Source organism: Panthera leo, chromosome B1 (genome assembly GCF_018350215.1).
Source record: "Panthera leo isolate Ple1 chromosome B1, P.leo_Ple1_pat1.1, whole genome shotgun sequence".
Classification (NCBI taxonomy): domain Eukaryota; kingdom Metazoa; phylum Chordata; class Mammalia; order Carnivora; family Felidae; genus Panthera; species Panthera leo.
This window is the reverse complement of record NC_056682.1, coordinates 97,198,241-97,218,441: the sequence shown is the minus strand read 5'-3', so window position 1 is coordinate 97,218,441 and position 20,201 is coordinate 97,198,241. Positions and strand designations below refer to the sequence as shown.

Below are 20,201 nucleotides of genomic sequence, written 5' to 3'. Positions count from 1 at the left end.
TTTGGGAAACTGTTTAACAGGACTTCCTCCCATACAGGAAGCCTATTTCCACTTCCAGTCCCTCCAAAATTTCCCATCATCATACAGTTTCAACAATGAGTTCTAATTATAGCCTAAACAAGACAATAATGCTGATTTTCCTTTAATTTTTATCACCTGGGGCATTAAAAGAAAGCACTCAGTTTCCTATCCCCATTTCCTGAAGAAGTTTAGTGGCTATGCATTCTAATACTAAGGCCCGAATCAGCAAAAACTGGCTCATCTCCAGGCTCTTCTACAAAGATGCGCAAGAAGGTGTGGTCAACATCTGCCTACAAGATGGCTCGTTTGGAAAGGGTTAAAGGCAGGCTATCAGTCTCCTGCCACTGTTCCCAGCATTTGTATCAGTCATGGGAAGTGATGTCACACACCTGCAATGCACATGCAAACTGTAAACACTTCACCAACATTGAATTTGAGTCTTCCATCCAAATTCATGCCCAGCTGCCTCACACTGAGCTCCTTGGCTGCCAAATTTGCTAGACTGCATAGCATTGAGAAAATGGATAGTCTTATTTTAACAACAGTTAAGTAGGTTCAAGTTTTATACTACCAAGCTGTGTAGAATGTTTTTTACTGACTACTTCATGCTGTTTCTACAATCACAGAGGTGGAATTGGAAGAAATATTAAAGATTATGCAACATAACACCATCATTTTAAAAATAATTAGGGGTGCCTAGGTGGCTCAGTTGAGCATTTGACTTCAGCTCAGACCATGATCTCACAGCTCTTGAGTTCGAGCCCTGCGTCAGACTCTGTGCTCTAGCTCAGAGCCTGGAGTCTGCTTCAGATTCTGTGTCTCTCTTTCTCTCTGCACAGCTCCCACTTGTGCTCTCTCTCTGTCTCTCAAAAATGAATAAATGTTAAAAAAGATTAAAAATAATTAAATCATACCATGACATAGCTTTTACTAATTGTCCCCATATCTTTCTTTCCCATCAGACTCAAGGGCAGGGACCAAGATTTTAAATGCTTTTCTATCCTTAGAGCTTAGTACCTAGCAAATATTGCTAGACCTTAATACCTAACAATCAGACGGACAGATAGATGGATGGGTGAATGGGTAGTTTCTTTCAAAACCATTTCACAGTGCTGTCTTAGTTGACTTGAAAACAGTAGATGGGTAATTCACTCAATTTTTGTAAAACTGGGTTAACTTATCCAGAAAATGGGACAATATATCTTCATAAAGGAATTGTTGCAAAGTTTCCCTGAGACAATGCTTTTCAAAAGTTCCATACAAAGACAGGCACATAATAAGGAGTTCATTAATAACAGCTTGCTGTTATTTTGATAGTGGTAATAGTATATCACCCCCCACATACACACTTATCATTGTTTTAATCATTAACCAACCTCTTGGTTCATCCTATATGGGTATCAAGGTGTCAAGAGCTTTACCCCCTGACCTGTGTTTCTCTCTTTCCTTAGATCTACCATCAGTCTGGGATGATATCAACATCCATGTGAACACATCAGCATGCCCTATCTTCACACTTCACTGGTCTTTTCATCTTTAATGACTTGAATATTTTTCTTTCAGTTATATATGTCCTATGACCATACACAAACATTTTCTCTGGAACCAGTATACTTGGATACAATGCTAGCCCCATCAGGAGTTACAGCTATGTAACAAGCTATACCCTTTTTTGAGCTCTCTAAAGACTTCAGTTACCTCATTTGCTAAATGGGATGATAAATGTACTTACCTCACAGAGCTTGGTATATAGCAATACTCAATTCTTGTTAGACATTGTCTTACCCAAACTTTACCATCTCTGAAATATTTAACCCCAACACTAATATAAAACGTCTGGACATTTAAGTTATTCCAACTCCTTTAATATTGTAGAAATCACAGCAGAAATCATAGACTGAAAATAAATTAGAAATAAGACCTTTAAAAAGTAGGAAAATAGATGGGGCACCTGGGTGGCTCAGTCGGTTGAGCATCCAACTTCAGCTGAGGTCATGATCTTGCAGTTTGTGAGTTTAAGCTCCGTGTCGGGCTCTGTACTGACAGCTCAGAGCCTGGAACCTGCTTTGGATTCTGTGTCTCCCCCTCTCTCTGCCCCTCCCCTGCTCATGCTCTGTCTCTCAATAAGAAATAAACGTTAAAAATTTTTTTAATAAAAAACGTAGAAAAATAGAAAAGTGCTTAAAGATTACAAGTTTCAAAATGTAATCATTGAGTATCCAAAAAAATAACTATGATGATAATAGTATATACTTATTGATAATATATATAATATACCTAGAGTAATATCTGGCTCAAAATATACCAAAATACATATATTATGTGAATTATGATTGCTTACAATGTATAGGCACAATTCTAAGTGCTTTCCATGATGTATTTTGCACATACAGATAAGACTTTACTCAGTAACTTGTAACAAGCTACAAGTTACAAGTCTAGTAATATTGCAGAGCTGGGATTCAAACCCACAGACTCAAGGCCATATTGACAGTTCATACATGGTAGAGCTGAGATTTAGTCAGTCAGTTCCATACCAGAGTCTGTGCTCTTAATTACTTTGTCTCTCCCTACCTTACTAATACCCCAGAATATAGCGATAATAGCTTAACATTAAAATATATATATACAAACATAAATTTGTTCAATAAAATTTTTATATCAAACTATTTCATTCCAACCAATTTGCTTTTTGGCTAAAGTTTATACCCTTTCCAGTCCCAGGATCCCTGTTCTTCAGGGCGAGGGTTAATCCTTCATCTGTGGGGCCCTGCCAGGTTTTCCCTGGCTTGCACAGATGGAGACCTGGCCCACCATCTCAGCAGGTCTTTCCTGTCCTCCAGAACTCTTCGCTTTACTGATGGATGAAGACCTGTACCTAGATGTAATTGAGTGAATACAATGACAACAAGCATTTTTCTGGATGCCATTCTGCCTCGATTGAATCAGTTCATTTTCAATACAGAGGTTAGTCTGGTGATGACTATGGAAGAATAAATTTTCCTGCCACCATACAGTAGAGACCTGGCCTATACAAAGTCAAGCTTGTAGATGATCAACTTCAAAGGCATTCCTTCTGGAGTTTCTGGACAGCAGTGGACACCAGGTACATCTTTTCTATAGCCATCTGGCACTCATTTTTTAGGTTCGCCTCCTGAGTTCTCACCAGGGCCCCAAAGCAAAGGAAGTAATAATTCTTCTCTGGCCACCACATTTCTTAAAGTGGAGTCACCTGATAATTCTATACCCACTCTCAGAACAAAGTAACAGTTTCCTGCCCAGGGTTAAAAGTCTATTAGCTGAGGTGTATGTAAGGATCTGGAGTAAGAAGTCAGGCAATGTATGAAAGGGGAGGCAGAAATTCAGGAGTGCTATTTGTAGTCTTCTGATTTCCTGGAGTGGGAATTGGGGACATGGAATAAAGGTGAAAAATAACATTCTTAGCCTGTAATTCAGCAATAACCATCAATGACAATCTTATTGAACATATCATCACTTTATCAGCTTTTTCTTCTTATCTTATCACAGTTTCATTATAGAGGGGAAATGATTATTTAAACAAAACAGTTCTTTTTGTTTAAACTGCCTTCTTGAAGTTTTGACTGACAATTATCATTGTATATCATAAGAAAAATATACCTCTTTCTATAACAGAATACTATCACCTATGGATAAGTTAAAAGAAAAAAATGTTCTGTTTTAAATTTCTAAATGTGCTGCTGAACATGGCATCCAAGGGATGGAAGTTCTGGCATCAGCAATCAGACAATAAAAGGAAATCAAAGGCATCAAAATTGGCAAAGATGAAGTCAAGCTTTCACTTTTTGCAGATGACATGACACTATACATGGAAAACCCGACAGACTCCACCAAAAGTCTGCTAGAACTGATACATGAATTCAGCAAAGTCGCAGGATACAAAATCAATGTACAGAAATCAGTTGCATTCTTATACACTAATAATGAAGCAACAGAAAGACAAACAAAGAAACTGATCCCATTCACAACTGCACCAAGAAGCATAAAAGAAAACCTAACCAAAGATGTAAAAGATCTGGATGCTGAAAACTATGGAAAGCTTATGAAGGAAACTGAAGAAGATACAAAGAAATGGAAAAACATTCCGTGCTCATGGATTGGAAGAATAAATATTGTTAAAATGTCAATACTACCCAAAGCAATCTACACATCCAATGCAATCCCAATCAAAACTGCACCAGCATTCTTCTCGAAACTAGAACAAGCAATCCTAAAATTTGTATGGAACCACAAAAGATCCCGAATAGCCAAAGTAATATTGAAGAAGAACACCAAAGCGGGAGGCATCACAACTCAGACATTAGCCTCTACTACAAAGCTGTAATCATCAAGACAGCATGGTATTGGCACAAAAACAGACACATAGACCAATGGAACAGAAGAGAGACTCCAGAATTGGACCCACAAAAGTATGGCCAACTAATCTTTGACAAAGCAGGAAAGAGTATTCAATGGAAAAAGTCTCTTTAACAAACGGTGCTGGGAGAACTGGACAGCCAACATGCAGAAGGATGAAACTAGACCATTTTCTTACACCATTCACAAAAATAAACTCAAAATGGACGAAGGACCTGAATGTGAGACAGGAAACCATCAAAACCCTAGATGAGAAAGCAGGAAAAAAAACCTCTCTGACCTCAGCTGCAGCAATTTCTTACTTGACACATCTCCAAAGGCAAGGGAATCAAAAGCAAAATATGAACTATTGGGACTTCATGAAGATAAAAAGCTTCTGAACTGCAAAGGAAACAATCAACAAAACTAAAAGGCAACCGACAGAATGTGAAAAGATATTTGCAAATGACATATCAGACAAAGGGCTAGTATCCAAAATCTATAAAGAGCTCATCAAACTCCACACCCAAAAAACAAATAATCCAGTGAAGAAATGGGCAGAAGACATGAATAGACACTTTTCTGAAGAAGACATCCAGTGGGCCAACAGGCACATGAAAAGATGCTCAACGTCACTCCTCATCAGGGAAATACAAATCAAAACCACACTCAGATATCACTTCACACCAGTCAGAGTGGCTAAAATGAACGAATCAGGAGACTATAGATGCTGGAGAGGATGTGGAGAAGTGGGACCCTCTTGCACTGTTGGTGGGAATGCAAACTGGTGCAGTCACTCTGGAAAACAGTGTGGAGGTTCCTCAAAAAATTAAAAATAAATCTACCCTATGACCCAGCAATAGCACTGCTAGGAATTTACCCAAGGGATACAGGAGTGCTGATGCATAGGGGCACTTGTACCCCAATGTTTATAGCAGCACTCTCAACAATAGCCAAATTATGGAAAGAGACTAAATGTCCATCAACTGATGAATGGATAAAGAGGTTGTGGTTTATATATACAATGGAATACTACTTGGCAGTGATAAAGAATGAAATACGACCTTTTGTAGCAATGTGGATGGAACTGGAGAGTGTTATGCTAAGTGAAATAGTCATACAGAGAAAGACAGATACCATATGTTTTCACTCATCTGTGGATCCTGAGAAACTGAACAGAAGACCATGGAAGAGGGGAAGGGGAAAAAAAAGTTACACAGAGGGAATGAGGCAAACCATAAGAGACTCTTAAAAACTGAGAATAAACTGAGGGTTGATGAGGGATGGGAGGGAGGGAAAAGTGGGTAACGGGCATTGAGGAGGGCACCTGTTGGGATGAGCACTGGGTGTTGTATGGAAACCAATTTGACAATAAATTTCATATTAAAATAATAAATAAATAAATAAATAAATAAATAAATAAATAAATAAATAAATAAAAATATTTGCATGAATTACTAATGAATTTTGTCTTTATATATGTAAGGATGTGCCCTAGCCTCTTCACAAATGAAAAGAATTATCAACACAAATGTTTCATTAGCAACAAAATGTAATCAGAAACTAAATCACTTTATCAATGACACCCACATCTTCTACTTTCTTACCTCACCTCACTCTTGTTCTGTCTCCTATCACTCATATACATGTCTCTCTTTTGTGTTTCAGGCAGTTTGAGGTGCCAACCTGAAGTAGGACTCTAATGACAATGACAAGAGCAATAAAAGAGGAAAAGAAGACAGAAAGTAATAAAAGTATATATATATTACTATATATACTATATACTCCATGCTACCTTGAATATATTCAAGGTAGCATAGACCCAGCAAGTCTAGATATTTATTCCTTACCACAATAATGTATTGAACTATTGTTATAGTATATTTTTTCTTTATTAAAAGATGAGTTTTTGTCATTAACTAGCTCAGTATTTTAGAACAATTCTCCTAGCCTTTTGATTTTTGGTTCTTTCAGCTGCAAAACAAGACAACTGTTCCACCTGACCCTGAAAATCACCCAGATATCTGAGAGATCTTCAATAAATTTATCTTGATTTCACTTTAGTTTAACTTCATCCAAAACCTTTTTGGATTATTTAAAATCAAGTGGTAAATCAAACTGGTCAAAATTTTCATCACATTGCACAAAAGAGGAGACCAATAGGATATTAAAACATGAAATTCTTTTTTCAGAATAATTTTTGCTTCACGGAGAATGACTGCTAATAGTTAAAAAACAACAACAACAAAACTAGGATCCCATCCTTTCAATGTTTGAGGAAATACCCAGTCATCACTACTAAACCTGAAACTCAGCTACTCAGCTCCAATATTAAAGGCCTGCCCAGAGGCAGTTGAAAATACACACACACACACACACACACACACACACACACACACACACAGTCCTTCTGCCCTGTCCCTAAGCAAATAGAAATTTTTATTCTATTTTTACTTTTTTTATAACATCCTGCTTAACAGAGCATGGCACAAAACATCATGCATCAATGTCAACTCCTGACAATGCTTGTTATATGCCAACCCAAGGCACATATTCAGATAAAGAACATTTTACAAATTCCCTGAGTTAAATGTTCTCCTTTCGTCTCTTCTACCATAGTCACTATTCTTAATTCTTCTGGGTCTACAAATCTGCTAGAGTGCAATACAAAACCACAGAAATGTCAAAAACAAGTGTTGGAAATAAGGACTGTAAAGTCTCCAATGCACGTATGAAAGAAAAAACATGTGCATAAAATTGTTTCCAAGCATTTAAAATATATTTATCCTGAATTTATATTTGGATTCCAGAAGAATTAAAGGCTGTGAATTAAAATAATGCATCAACTAGAGACCAAAAATGCATCATTTTTGGTTCAGTCTGTCATCTGTAGTGAATCAGACTTTTATTTAGTTTAACCCAATTTAAGCATAAAAATAAAATAGCTCAAAAAGCAGAAGATAGTCTCCTGCTTAATCTCCTCCTGAATAATCTCCTGATTCCTTAACTACTATTAGGACACCCAGCCTCCTTTAAGTCTACACAATTGTCCTAAAATTTTTCAAAAAATTAACATTCTTACTCAACTTTTACATGTGAAAAGTTGTTTAAGTATCACAATTTCTAAAGCAGTATCTTCTAAACTACATTGACAAGAATTCAATTTATATAATATGCAACCAACAGCCAGATGCATGTAGTACTCTATATTTTTACTATATTATTAAGGAGTAAGAACTAACCTTCACCTGTTTAATATTTCATGATCTATGTACTTATTTACTCTCTCCACCTCACATCCTCTTTAATTTCATTTAATCTGCACAGCAAAAGAGCAAAGTAAGTATTGCTATTTTCAGTTTGTAACTGGAAAAAAAGCAACTGAGGATGAGGGAGGTTAAGCAACTCACCCAAAGTCTTACTTACTGCTATGTGACAGAATTAATAACCAAATATAGGCCAATACAACTACAACAGTAGATAACATTGACAATACAATAAGTCACCTAAGAATCCGCACTACCTAAAAATAAATAAGTATATAAAGCTGACCCAACTTCACCAGAACATATCCATTTAGATAGAACGCCCAGTCCCAACGCTTGTTATCATAGCATATGCTATTAAATGTCCCTTATGAAGTTTCAGACTGAAAACAAATCTAAGTAAAGAATAAAAGCCATCAACAACTTTGCCTTACAAAGGAATGTGTGGTGTACAGCAGATCTTAAAACTTTTATCCATAAGTATAACATTGGATGTCTCTCAAACTTTATTCTCACTATTTAAATATTTTTTCCAAAATCTTAAGTTTCACTCAATCTAAAGTTTGCAGATAGGATGACACACTTTTCTAAACATCCTACCCTTTGTTCCTTCCTCTTTTTTTCCCTATCTTTATAATACCTATTTTTACTTTGCTTTATATATACTAGCCATTTAATATTAAGATCTTACATAACAGAAAATATCCACCCTGAGTTTAAAGATTTCATTATATGACAAGGGTAGGGAAGCAAAGAAAAAAAAAAAGAACTTCAGGAATAAATATATTTACATAATCCTTTGTAAGCAGCAGTATTAACTACTAATTATTGCCTATTATATGCCATGCACTATTATAAGTGCTTTAGGTTTCTGATCTCATTTTATTCCAGATGCAAGCTTTGAAGCTATTATCATAAATAAATTTAAAGAAAAAATAACAGTGTCCAAAGAGTTAATAACTTGATCAACTGATGCAACTAGCTAGTGACAGGACAGGATGTCTAACTCAAGTCTTTCTAACTTGTAGATTTTATTTATTTAGTCTACCAAAGTCAGACAAGCTTAGGTTCAAATCCCAGTTCTCTCACATAAACCACAGCTCAAACTGGAAAGGCAATAAATTAATTCAAAAAGGTTTGCTGTAGATGAGACTGAGTGTGGCCTGTTCAGAGACACCCTGAAAATATCTACCTGTTGAAGCAAAGGCTTCTTATTGGAAGGCACATATCCGTCCTAAGTTTGGGAGAAGATGGCACCAAATTGGATGAGTGCCAACTCTGGAAAACATATGTAGTAAATTACCCTTCAACATAGCAATTGTGTAATTTCCAGAAAGAGACAGTTAATGCACTCTGTGCAAACTCCACTAGTAAGAATTTCTGAAAGAATAGGCTACACATTTCATTCAGAGATTGGGCCTCTTCTTTTAATTCCCTGTAGTGTTTCTCCATCTAGCAGCTACGGCATCTTCCACAGAGTCACTGAATTGTCAAGAATCAATAAAACTATCATTATCAAGTAAAAATGATGAGTGCCTTGCCCTGAAACCCTGACTAATTAGAACTGTATGTGCAGAGGAACTATGTTTGTCCTAGTGGGTGACCACAGTGACCTTTCACGTCTGCATATTTGGTAATACATCTGGGGTTGGGCCATACTGGAAAGTATGTTCTATGTCCCCAGCCAAGAACTGATTTATTTGATTCATAATTTCAATACAGCCTCCTCTTCATAGAATTTTGCTACATTCTCATCCTAAGGTGTTATTAGTAAGTTACCAGCAATACATATGTGCCCATTTACCTTTTTCCAATGATCTGACCCAGCTCTTTGGAAGCATCTTCTCAATAGAGGTCTGGGAGTAGAATAACAGGGCACTGATGTCAGATTCCAAGTTCATAGGCAGTAACAGGTTGAAAAGTTTCCATAACACCTATACAGATGATGAGTCAAGCCAGTTATTATTCCTTTGCTTTCTAAAAATAAATGTATTCCATTTTTCACTTTGAATTTCATGGGTTTATTTAAAATTTTATGTATGAATGGTAGTTTCAGACAAAGAGATAAATCCTTGTTAGTATAAACCATTGCACTCTGTATTTCTCATTCTCAAACCCAGTCCTATTCATCTTATAATAGTCATTGCCTGTACTGAAGAAAGTGCCATTGGATCTACCTATACCTCCCTGCCCACATGGCAGCTTACTTCTAAGCTGAATTAAACAATTATTTTAAATAAGTTACCTTTATTTTTCAGGGATCCAAATGTTGCTCTCACCAAACAAACAAATGTAAGCATTATCACTGCATCAGGATAAATCCACAAATGGAAGAAAAAGGAAAAGGTGTCATTGGTGTCATTCTGAAAAAGGAAAAGGGACAAATAGACTTCCTCATCTAGCCTAGCCCAATACAGACATGTTTCAGAACCACCCTTTCAGGTTTATGTGAGTAAAACTTTATTTATATGTCAAAACTTTATTTATATGTCAATTTTATGTGGCTACAAGAGATAAAGCCAAAGATGACTGTAAAGAATCAATTGGCTTAAGGTTGAAAAAGGGACCCAAAAAAGCTCCAGTCTATACGTGAGTGCCATAGGGCTTGTGTGTTCATTTTATTACTTAAAATGGAAGGGAAAATTAGATAGAAAGAGTTTAGTTGCATACTAATATTATGAGAATAAATGCTCAAGGAATATTCCACAGTGTGACTTTGAAAAGGTACCCAGACATTAATTCAAAGTAAAACTGGCAAAGAAGACTGGCTGATTACCTAAGTCTGTTTTAAGTTTTTAAGCTATGTCCTGTCCTGTCCCGTCAGTGGATTTTATAATTACACTAAAATCAAGGCCCAAAAGGTACCTGAACTATGAAAATGTCTATGGCACAACCTACTGTAATTTTGTGGCTTAATTAAGGAAGAAATATATCCCAGTCAAAACAAAACAAACAATAAACAGCTACCCCAACAGATTTCAAAAGATTTCTTGCCTGCCTCAGAATATCTCAATAGAATTTGGAAAAAGATTGTTTATACAAAACTGTGAACAAAAGTAGAATAACGAAGAGTGTGAGACCTCAGGTACTTGGGTGGTTCAGTTGGTTAGGCATCTGACTCTTGATTTTGGCTCAGGTCATGATCTCACAGTTCATGAAATCAAGCCTCCTGTCAGGCTCTGCGCTAAGAGCACAGAGCCTGGTTGGGATTCTCTCCTTCTCTCTCTGCCCCTTCCCTACTCTCTCCCTCAAAATAAATAAATAAACATTTTTTTTATTAAAAAAAAGAACATGAGACTTACTCTGGTCTCTCATGAAAAACTTCAGATTCTGAAACATCAGCAGCTATTCTATTTACAAGTAAGTGTGCCTAATCAAGATACTAATACCACAGCTATTTGAGAGAATTTGGCAAAAGGTATTCACTAGGATTTAATCCTAACACTGGAATTCTCCCCAAGTCAGGAAGAGTTCTTCCAAATCAAAGATCTTATCCTGGGTCTATGAATAGGTTTCAGGGCACAGCCTAAAATTGTATGATACATTGTGTGAGAATATGGACTTTATTTATTTTCCTATGGAGAGAGTATATAGATTTTATTAGATCTGCAAAGGGGCTTTTGAATTTAAAAAAAAAAGGTAAGAACAACTATTCTTAGTCCTGAATAAATAAAACCATATTATTTGTTCTAGTTTTTCTGTTTTAAAGGTCTCCCTTTAATAAGCCTGACAAGGCCACATGAGATACATAAGACATTTGATTATTACCACTTAGGCACTAATGACCAATGACTTTCTCTTTAATTTATAAATGATCCTCAGTATAGTACATTTCATAATATTCCATCCCATACTTGGTCAATGTTGGCTCTGACTACTTGTACCTATTACAACGATTGAATCTCAATATTTGATTAGGGTGGGTCATTCCACAATCCAGAATTCTCATTAATTTAGCATCCAACATACTGACTATAAAATATTTTTCTAAAAAAAAAAGTATGTTCTTCCCTATATTACTATCTCTATCTTCTTTTCAGATACAAGACAATCTCAAAAAACTCAAATAACATCTCATTGATATTTCTAGTAGAAAATGAGCATCAAGATGGAAAATCCAATTTTAATACCAATAGTTTTTCTTTACAGGAAAGCTTTCTTCCAAGTTGTTCCACATGCTCTCTCTTTTATTATTTCTTTTACATATCAACATATAATGTTTAAGATCTTAGGTTCTGGAGTTACTGGTTTTGAATCTCAAATTTCCCATTTACGACCTTGGAAATTTTTCTTAACCTCCGAGCCTTAGTTTTTTCATATGAAAACTGAGCCCAAGAATACTGTACCAATATCATAGGTTGTTGGGAAGACTAAATAAGAAAATGGGTATAAGCTCAGAGTCCGGTACATAGAAATGTTTAATGTTAGCTAAGTCTTGTTTTTTAAGATTAATACACCATGTGTGACATAACTAAAGAAATGTTTAATATGCAATACAACAAATCTCGTCAAGAAAGTCAGGCCCAAGAGACCAAATAGACAAGAAAAAACAAAAATAGGCCAGCATAACCAGAAGCTCAAATGAATAAGCAACGGTTAGCAACCCTGGAAGTGCAGTAGGTTAGATAACAAACAACAGACAGAGCTCCAAGACAGAAAAGATGCAGAGTTTCACCTCAGAGAGGGACAGCTTCAGGCAGTGGGGACCTAGCTTCATTAACCAGAGTTCAGGTTTAGCATCCATTCTGGCCACTCTTAAGTAAATTCATGAAATCTCAAGCAACTAATGTATTGTAGGGTTTTGTTTAAGAAAAGAAAGCAAAGCATCAGATTGAATCTGCCTTAAAAAAAGGACTTGATGCTACTTGACTTTAACAGACGCCTAAGAATCTCCTTGGCAAGGGCCATAATTGGCACAGAAATTGGAGATGCGGTTGGATCTGCAGGTGAGGTGTGAAGTAGTTACAGCTGCCAGAGGTAGAAGCCAAGTAGATCATTATTCCATAAACATTTACAATTGGATCCCCACTGCCAAAAAGTAACAATAATAAAATATCTACACCAGTGCCTTAGGGATTTTTACTAGTCTCCCCTCTCAAAATACTATCACTATCCTACCTGATCTCCACTATAGAACATACATTTCAGAGTTGATTCTTACTCTCTGTCTGCCCTTCTGGGCCTTATGTTTTGGGACTTTTTCTTGCTAACTTAGATCAACTGACTTAGAAGTTGGATCATGCTTCATCTTTGCACCAATCCCTCAGAGACTGCCCTCTTACTTTTTGGCTCTGACTCTCAAGACCTCAATTTGGCTAGAGGCCCAGATTCTAACTCATCTGGAAGGAAAGGTAAAAAGGTATCAAGGAAAGGGCATTGGATTTGGAGGCAGAAAAACTGGACTTGAGTCCAAGCTGTGCCATTAATGAGAGTGTAGCTCTGGATAATAACAACTGATACCAACTGAGCTTTTAATAATTAAATAACAATTAATTCTGACAAAATTCTGAATTAAATGATATTATTATCTCCACTTTACAATTAAAGAGACTGAGGCACAGAGACATCAAATATGTTGCCCAAGGTAACAAGGCTAGGATGTTAGCAGAATTATTACTCAATCTCACGCAGTTCTGACACTCCTAACCAATATGCTGCATTGTTTCACCATTACTTAACTTCTTTTAGAAGCCCACCTTTGTGAGGTGAACAATTGTAAGCCTAAAACACCATAAAGGATTAAAAGTGAAAATATGATATGGACTCTGTGTGTTATGCAAATATAAAGCATTCCTCCATATGACTGTGCTCTCTTTATCAGTTTTAACTTTTTCAGTATTTTTTGCTACCAGAAATCATTGCTCTCATTCTTCCTTTTCCTACCTTTAAAGAAATACATCCTTTGCAATTGAAATTTATCTATGTTCCTAAATCACTTGCTGTATCTGATTCTTCCTACACCTTCTGCTGCAGGAATATTCTTTCCTGACTCATAACTTTATGGTCATTTGAAACAGCAATTTGTTATAATAGAACAACCCATGCAACATCTCTGCTTTATCCTATTCTTTCATTTTTCTAGATAAAGCTTTCTTTTAATGTATTAAGCCTTATGTTAACAATTGTCCTTTTTGTGTAACCTTTCAATCTCCTTTGGCATTTCTCTGGCTGTACATTCCTGCTTTCCAGCATTAGGTCTTTACCTACTTCACTGCTTTATTTTCCTCATTCCATTCTTCCTACCGGTTGACTTTTGTTCTGTTTTTGAAACTCTTTTCTCTTCAGTGAATCATTCCCTTCCCATTTGTTTTTAAAAGTAGAACAGAATTGAAAATTACTACTGTAGACAGATTCCCTAAAGGCACTATCCCTGTTGAGATGAGTTCTATGCTATTTTATGGTTCTCAAAATTGCAAATTAGCCATTAGTGACTAATGGGTCCCAAAATGCAGTGACAATACTCCTGGGAAAAGAAATATCAGAGAACACAGGTCCAAACAGTTTACAAGGGAAAGGGTTCCAGGGGAAAAGAGATGTTCAGAGGAATAAATTGGGCTAACAGTCATAAATTACACCACTGTCAGCAGAAGCCAAATAAAGAAAAAAAAAAGGCCCAAAGACAGAAACACTTATTCTGTGGTTAGGCTCCTACATAACCTAAGTAAATCAATAAGAACCGGCACTAGGTCAATCTTCTTAACCTTCTCCCTTGAAAGAGTATACCAAATACTCTTAACTACCCTAACTTCCACTTTGTGTTTTTAATATTGTTGCGTTCTTCTCTTTCTGATATATTTAGGAGCTTTCTGTTAACAACTGCTATAGTTTTATCTGACCCTTTTTTTGTATATATCTTCTTTGTGAAGTCCTTATTCATTATTTTGCCCATTTTTCTACTCAATTGTCTGATTTTCTTTACGATTCATGAGAGTTCTTTATATTCCTTGCCAGCTATATGTATAACAAATATTTAACCCTTTGTCAGTTACATGTATAACAAACTTTGTCAAATGTATAGCAACTATCTTCTCCCACTCTGAACTTGCCTTTTAACTTCTTACTAGTATTTTTAATGAAATGACATTCTTAATTTAATGCAACCCAATTTACCAATCTTGTCCTTTATGATTAGAGTTTTTGTTTCCTGTTTAAGAAATGTTTGCCTAAACTATGACCTATACTATTTTCTTGTGGCTTCATTATTTTACTTTTTTAGATAAACAATCAAACAGCAATTGATAGTACATATAGTTTGATGTAAGAGTCAAGTTTGTTTTATTTTCCATATAAGTATTCAACTGACCCAATCTCACTTAATGAAAAATTATCCTTTCCCTACTCCTCTGCAGTGACAGCTTTGTCATGAATGAGGTATGGTCTGTTTCTGGTCTCTCAATTCTACCACTGAATTATTAGTCTATCCTAGCACCAATATCACAAACTTTTGTGATATTATCTTATAGAGTAAATCCAAAACATTTTTTCTCTTCTTTGAAATTTCTTAACTCTTCATAGCTCTTTTTGGAGCCAAACTGTCAATGTTTACCCAATTGTGGTAAACTAATTACATTGATTTGTAAGGTTTTTGTTTTTCAGCAGGTAATCACGCACATAATTCCTTCATGGCATGTCTCAACAACAGTTTTTTTATGATAAACAACCAAACATCCATCCAGGCCCTTTCTGTTGAGCACAGCTCACTGAGCACCCATTTGTAACTCTTTAGGTCACAGAGCACTTATTGGCACATCCCTTTCTGAGGGTTCCCATGTTGCTCTTTCTCTGGTTATCTCTAAAACCAGATCCTTAGAGAAATCAGGATTGGCATTTGATGATGCCATTGTCTTCTTATTCTCTCCTTTTTTCCTTTTTAAAAATATATTTGGTTGAAAATCTTGACTTCATTTTGTTGATTATTTCAACTTTCTCCCATATGTCAGCAAAAACAGCAGCCAAAAAATTGTTTACACAAGACTCAAAAGTCTTTCTGAACTCAGAAATGAGAACATCAGACCCAGAATCATTTCCCCTCTTCAACATGATTGTGCTACTAATTTCTTGAACTAAGATGCCTGCTGTTAAATCACTTTTATCTTTAGCCTTTGACTGAAAATTTAGCCTAAGTCCTTATTCTTTCTCTAAGAGAAGGGGAGAAAAAGATTAGCGTTGGAGTAAGAACAACTTGGGTTCAAATCCAGGTTTGACAGTTAGTAGTTGTGCTTAGGGCAAATAGTTTGATGAAAAGACCACATGAAATAATATATTTTAAGTTATTAAAACAATTCCCGATGCTTAGGAGTTTCTTGTCAACTGCTGCCTTTTCATTCTCCTGTTTCAGTACAATTCTCCTTTTTAAAACATGTTTTATAGAAATTATAATCTTTGTTTATGGGTGCTATAATTAATGTTCTGTCTTCATTCTTAATCCTGCCATCACTCTTGCTTCTTTTTTACTGACACACTATAAATCTCAATACATAATGTTTTTATTCTTGTATAACAATCTTGCTCTTCTCTAATACTCTTAGCTCTAATTATGCCTGCTTTTATCATTTGTTTATAAATCTTCCGTGTCTTTATTTTAACCTTTGTTATTTCAGTTCGTAACTTGTTACTTTTCTTGCAGCTGGATATCTTTGTTGATTCTTACGTTTGAGGCATTTTATGCAACTGGTAGGTATCCTAGGTCAGTCAACTCCCTCTGGCACTGCCACTTTATTTATCAGTCACCTCCATTACTGCCCCTTTTAGACTTCCGACTAGCCACCTCTGCATTTGCTTGTCACCTCTACAATGCTATGACATCTTCACCATCTGCCACCTCACCCACTGAAGCCACAGGTTAGCAGGAGTTACTTATTCTATTTGAAGCTAATTTAGGGAGAATGGGTCTCTTCATCTTTAGTGTAACATCTATCAGTGCAACCTACTTAATGCTTCATTAAACATTCATATCATAAACAGACTTTAGTGAAAACAGTTCTTTTCATTTTTATTCTGCACCTAGAAATATATCCCTGTAATAGGAACCAAAACACATAAAAGAACCACCACCACCCCACACTCCAATGACTGGGCTGTGGTTGGGTCAGCTCATCTGGTTGACTTCTTCCCTTAGGAGGGGTCCTTTCCAAAAAGAATCCTAAATTCCCCTTGAAAAGAAGCACCTGGCAGGCAAATTCCACCAGGTTCCCAGAGAGGCTCAGACATGTCTAAATTAGCTACCATCAAGAATGAACTCCAGCTAGGACCCCTACTGCACTGTCAAGTGTACCAAAAAAAAACCCGCCGTCCTACACTGTATTTATACACACTCAGTCTAAGAATGTGGCTTCTTGGTTTTTTCTACTAAAATACAGTTGGATTCCCCTCCCAATACTGCCCTTATTCTAATATATGGGGAAGGTGACTCGACCTTTAATAATTTTTTCCTTTCACATTTCATTTGGAGTCATACACATGTACTTATCTGATCTTCTCTCTTCACCAGAATATAAATCTTCCAAACATGATTGCATTTTTAAGACATCCATATTGTGGTTTGAATAAAGAAAATTCCTACCCTGTAAGAATTTCCTCCCTTACTGACCAGCAAAAATAGCCACAAATCCAGGTCTTTCATGCACAATATATTTCCCTTTTGGTACTCAGTCTTATTCCTTGTACCAAGTCACACCCTCATGTCTCTCGCCTCAGCTCCCCAAGGTCTCTTAAAGTGTTCTGTGTTCTTAAAGCACAGAATCACAGCATGCTCAGATCAGAGTACTACAGAGATGAGGAAGTTCAAAAGCTTCAGAATACACATAAAGAAATTGAGACAAAAAGTTTAAGAGATTTGCCCAAAATCATACAGGTGGAAACACCTTCACCAGAACCATTTTATTTATTTTATCTTTTGATGAGTAGGAACAATATCATATCCTTTAAAAAAAATTGGTGCTATCACATCAGAGTTAATTCTGGGGGGCAAAATTTTGCATTTCTCTTACTATCATTTGGTTTTTATTCAAGACATGGTTAAATTGAACACTTTAATATGGCAAACCTGATGTACCCAATATATGTAAGCCATTACAAAGCCAAAGATCAAGGAGCCTTAAGGAACCTTGGGGAACACACAAATTTTCTTCCACCTGGCCCCATCCTATATGGCTAGGATTCTAAGGCAGTGATAAAGGAAGTGGGTCTTCTTGTTCTTCTGTTAGTCTGGGACCAGAGATACAGGCTGATGGATGAAAGATACAAAATGCTTCTCATCCCTCCCTATCACTCAAGGAGGACCACTCAAATCCACAATCCCTTTTAATTATCTTAATTCTCTCACTTTATTGTTCCACTAAAAATTATTTAGAATTATCTCTATTACTATTTTCTCCCTTTATTCACATGGCCACAGATATAGTTATAATAAAACTTGGTTGTTTTAATTATATTATACATTTGTCAGATAATTTCTTAAATATATTTATCACAGTGAGAGTAACACTCATTCTTCTCCTTTAATTTATAGTTAGGAACTTGATCAAAGCAGGGTCATGGTGTCACCTTGATGGTTAGTGATTGAACTGAGACAAGGAAAAGGAACCCAAATGTATATCCTAGTACCTCATTTTATTAGAACCAACTATTTCAATTTATCCATTTACCTCAAGTATATCTATTGCCAATAAACCTATGTTGTCAAGGATTCCATGAAAATTCATGGGGCTGAAAGGTATTTTTCCATTCTTTTCAAACCAAGGCCTGTGTTGAGTTTCTGAATCAAGAATCACTGTATGGCATTTTTGACTTGTTAGAGTTATTAAGTCATTGTTACATATTCTGCCAAGTATCACCTACCTCACTCTTGGTTACAAAGGTATTAAAAACATAATAACACTAAAATATTTAGAGCAAGCCAAAATACAAAGATTGGATCATTCCTCTCTAACATTTAAGAAAAAGCACCAAGGGTAAAGGAAAGAGCAGTACCATGCACTCAAATACTAAATGAGCAGTTTGTTCAAGGCCAAACCTCAGATAGGGACTGAATAAGCTAAACTTTTTGGTTTATTCTAACAGTATGAGGAAGTAAATATTTTTATGTATTTAGTGCCACCAAGACTTTATTTTACATTGTACAGCTACAATCACTGCCATTGAATCATGAGTCTCCAGAATAAGATATGGATTCATTTTAAAGGCCATTTTAATCATATAAAGACTAAACACCTCAATTTCATGCAAGTGAACACAGTTCTCCAATTTTCTCTGAATTCGGTTTCTTTGGAAAATTGCTTACATAAGGTAATACACATACAGCTAGGCTCTCATAACAATGCATGGAGCAATTCTTAGTTCATAAAGTATAGCTTTTTAAAAATTAAATACCTAAATATCCTCAAAATCTAGACATTATCAAATATAAGCAAAGAGGAACAAAGGCTTAACTCATATTAACTACCCCTTGGACCAGAAAGATGGCATTTTCTAGTGGAATAAACTAAAAGTCCAACGTTTAAAACCAATCTCCACTGTAATTGCTTTCTCATTATGAGCAATTTGCCTAACTTCAGAAATTGGTTGAGAACTCCAGAATTAGTCAATACTAAATAACTGGCAGTGACTTAATTGTACTCAACTGATAGATGTAATTAGTGAAAATACCTATAAAATAATTTGAGAAATAGTGACATAAATAGTAGCTCAGAGTCCAGGAGATTGAAGCACAGGAATACACAAGCAAAAATCTCTACTAACAGGTTGAGAGTAATAAAAGATGAGTGGTTCCCTAAATGCCCTTGAGCTTTTGCTATTTGCCATGTGGTTCATAACTAATGGATATCATATTCTCCAGGCCCAAATGGCTGCAGTAGCGAATTCTATCAAACATCTAAGAAAGAAACAATAGCAATTCTACACAGATTCTTCCAGAAAAAAAAAAAGATTTTTCAACTCATTTTATTTATTTATTTATTTTTTTTTTTTTTATTTTTTTTTTTTATTTTTGGGACAGAGAGAGACAGAGCATGAACGGGGGAGGGGCAGAGAGAGAGGGAGACACAGAATCGGAAACAGGCTCCAGGCTCCGAGCCATCAGCCCAGAGCCGACGCGGGGCTCGAACTCACGGACCGTGAGATCGTGACCTGGCTGAAGTCGGACGCTTACCCGACTGCGCCACCCAGGCGGCCCTCAACTCATTTTAAACGTCAGTATCACCCTGACCAAAACCAGGTAAAGATATTATAATAAAAGTATTTACCATTATCCATCATGATCATAGATACAAAAAACTCACAACAAAGTACTAGCGAATCAAATCCAGCAACATATAACACTGATTATATCATAACCAAGTAGAGTTTATGCTGGTACTGCAAGGTTGGTTCAACATTAGAAATTCAATGTTATTCATCGTACAAACAGATTAAATAATAAAAAATAAATAATAGTCTCAATAGAGGAAGAAAAAACATTTTTACAAAATACATCACCCACTTGTAATAAAATAACTCTAAGAAAACTAGGAATAAAGAGAAGTTTCTCAACTTGATAAAGGC

General features: G+C 35.9%; 1 long non-coding RNA gene across 1 annotated transcript; it reads right to left on the bottom strand.

The window, feature by feature from the left end:
• Positions 1–7,642: 7,642 nt before the first annotated feature.
• On the bottom strand, positions 7,643–10,014 carry LOC122217007. Its single transcript, XR_006201246.1, has 3 exons — positions 9,907–10,014; positions 9,466–9,595; positions 7,643–7,714 (listed from the first exon to the last, which is right to left on the bottom strand). It is a non-coding gene; the product is annotated as an uncharacterized LOC122217007 (long non-coding RNA).
• Between the last annotated feature and the right edge of the window lie 10,187 nt (positions 10,015–20,201).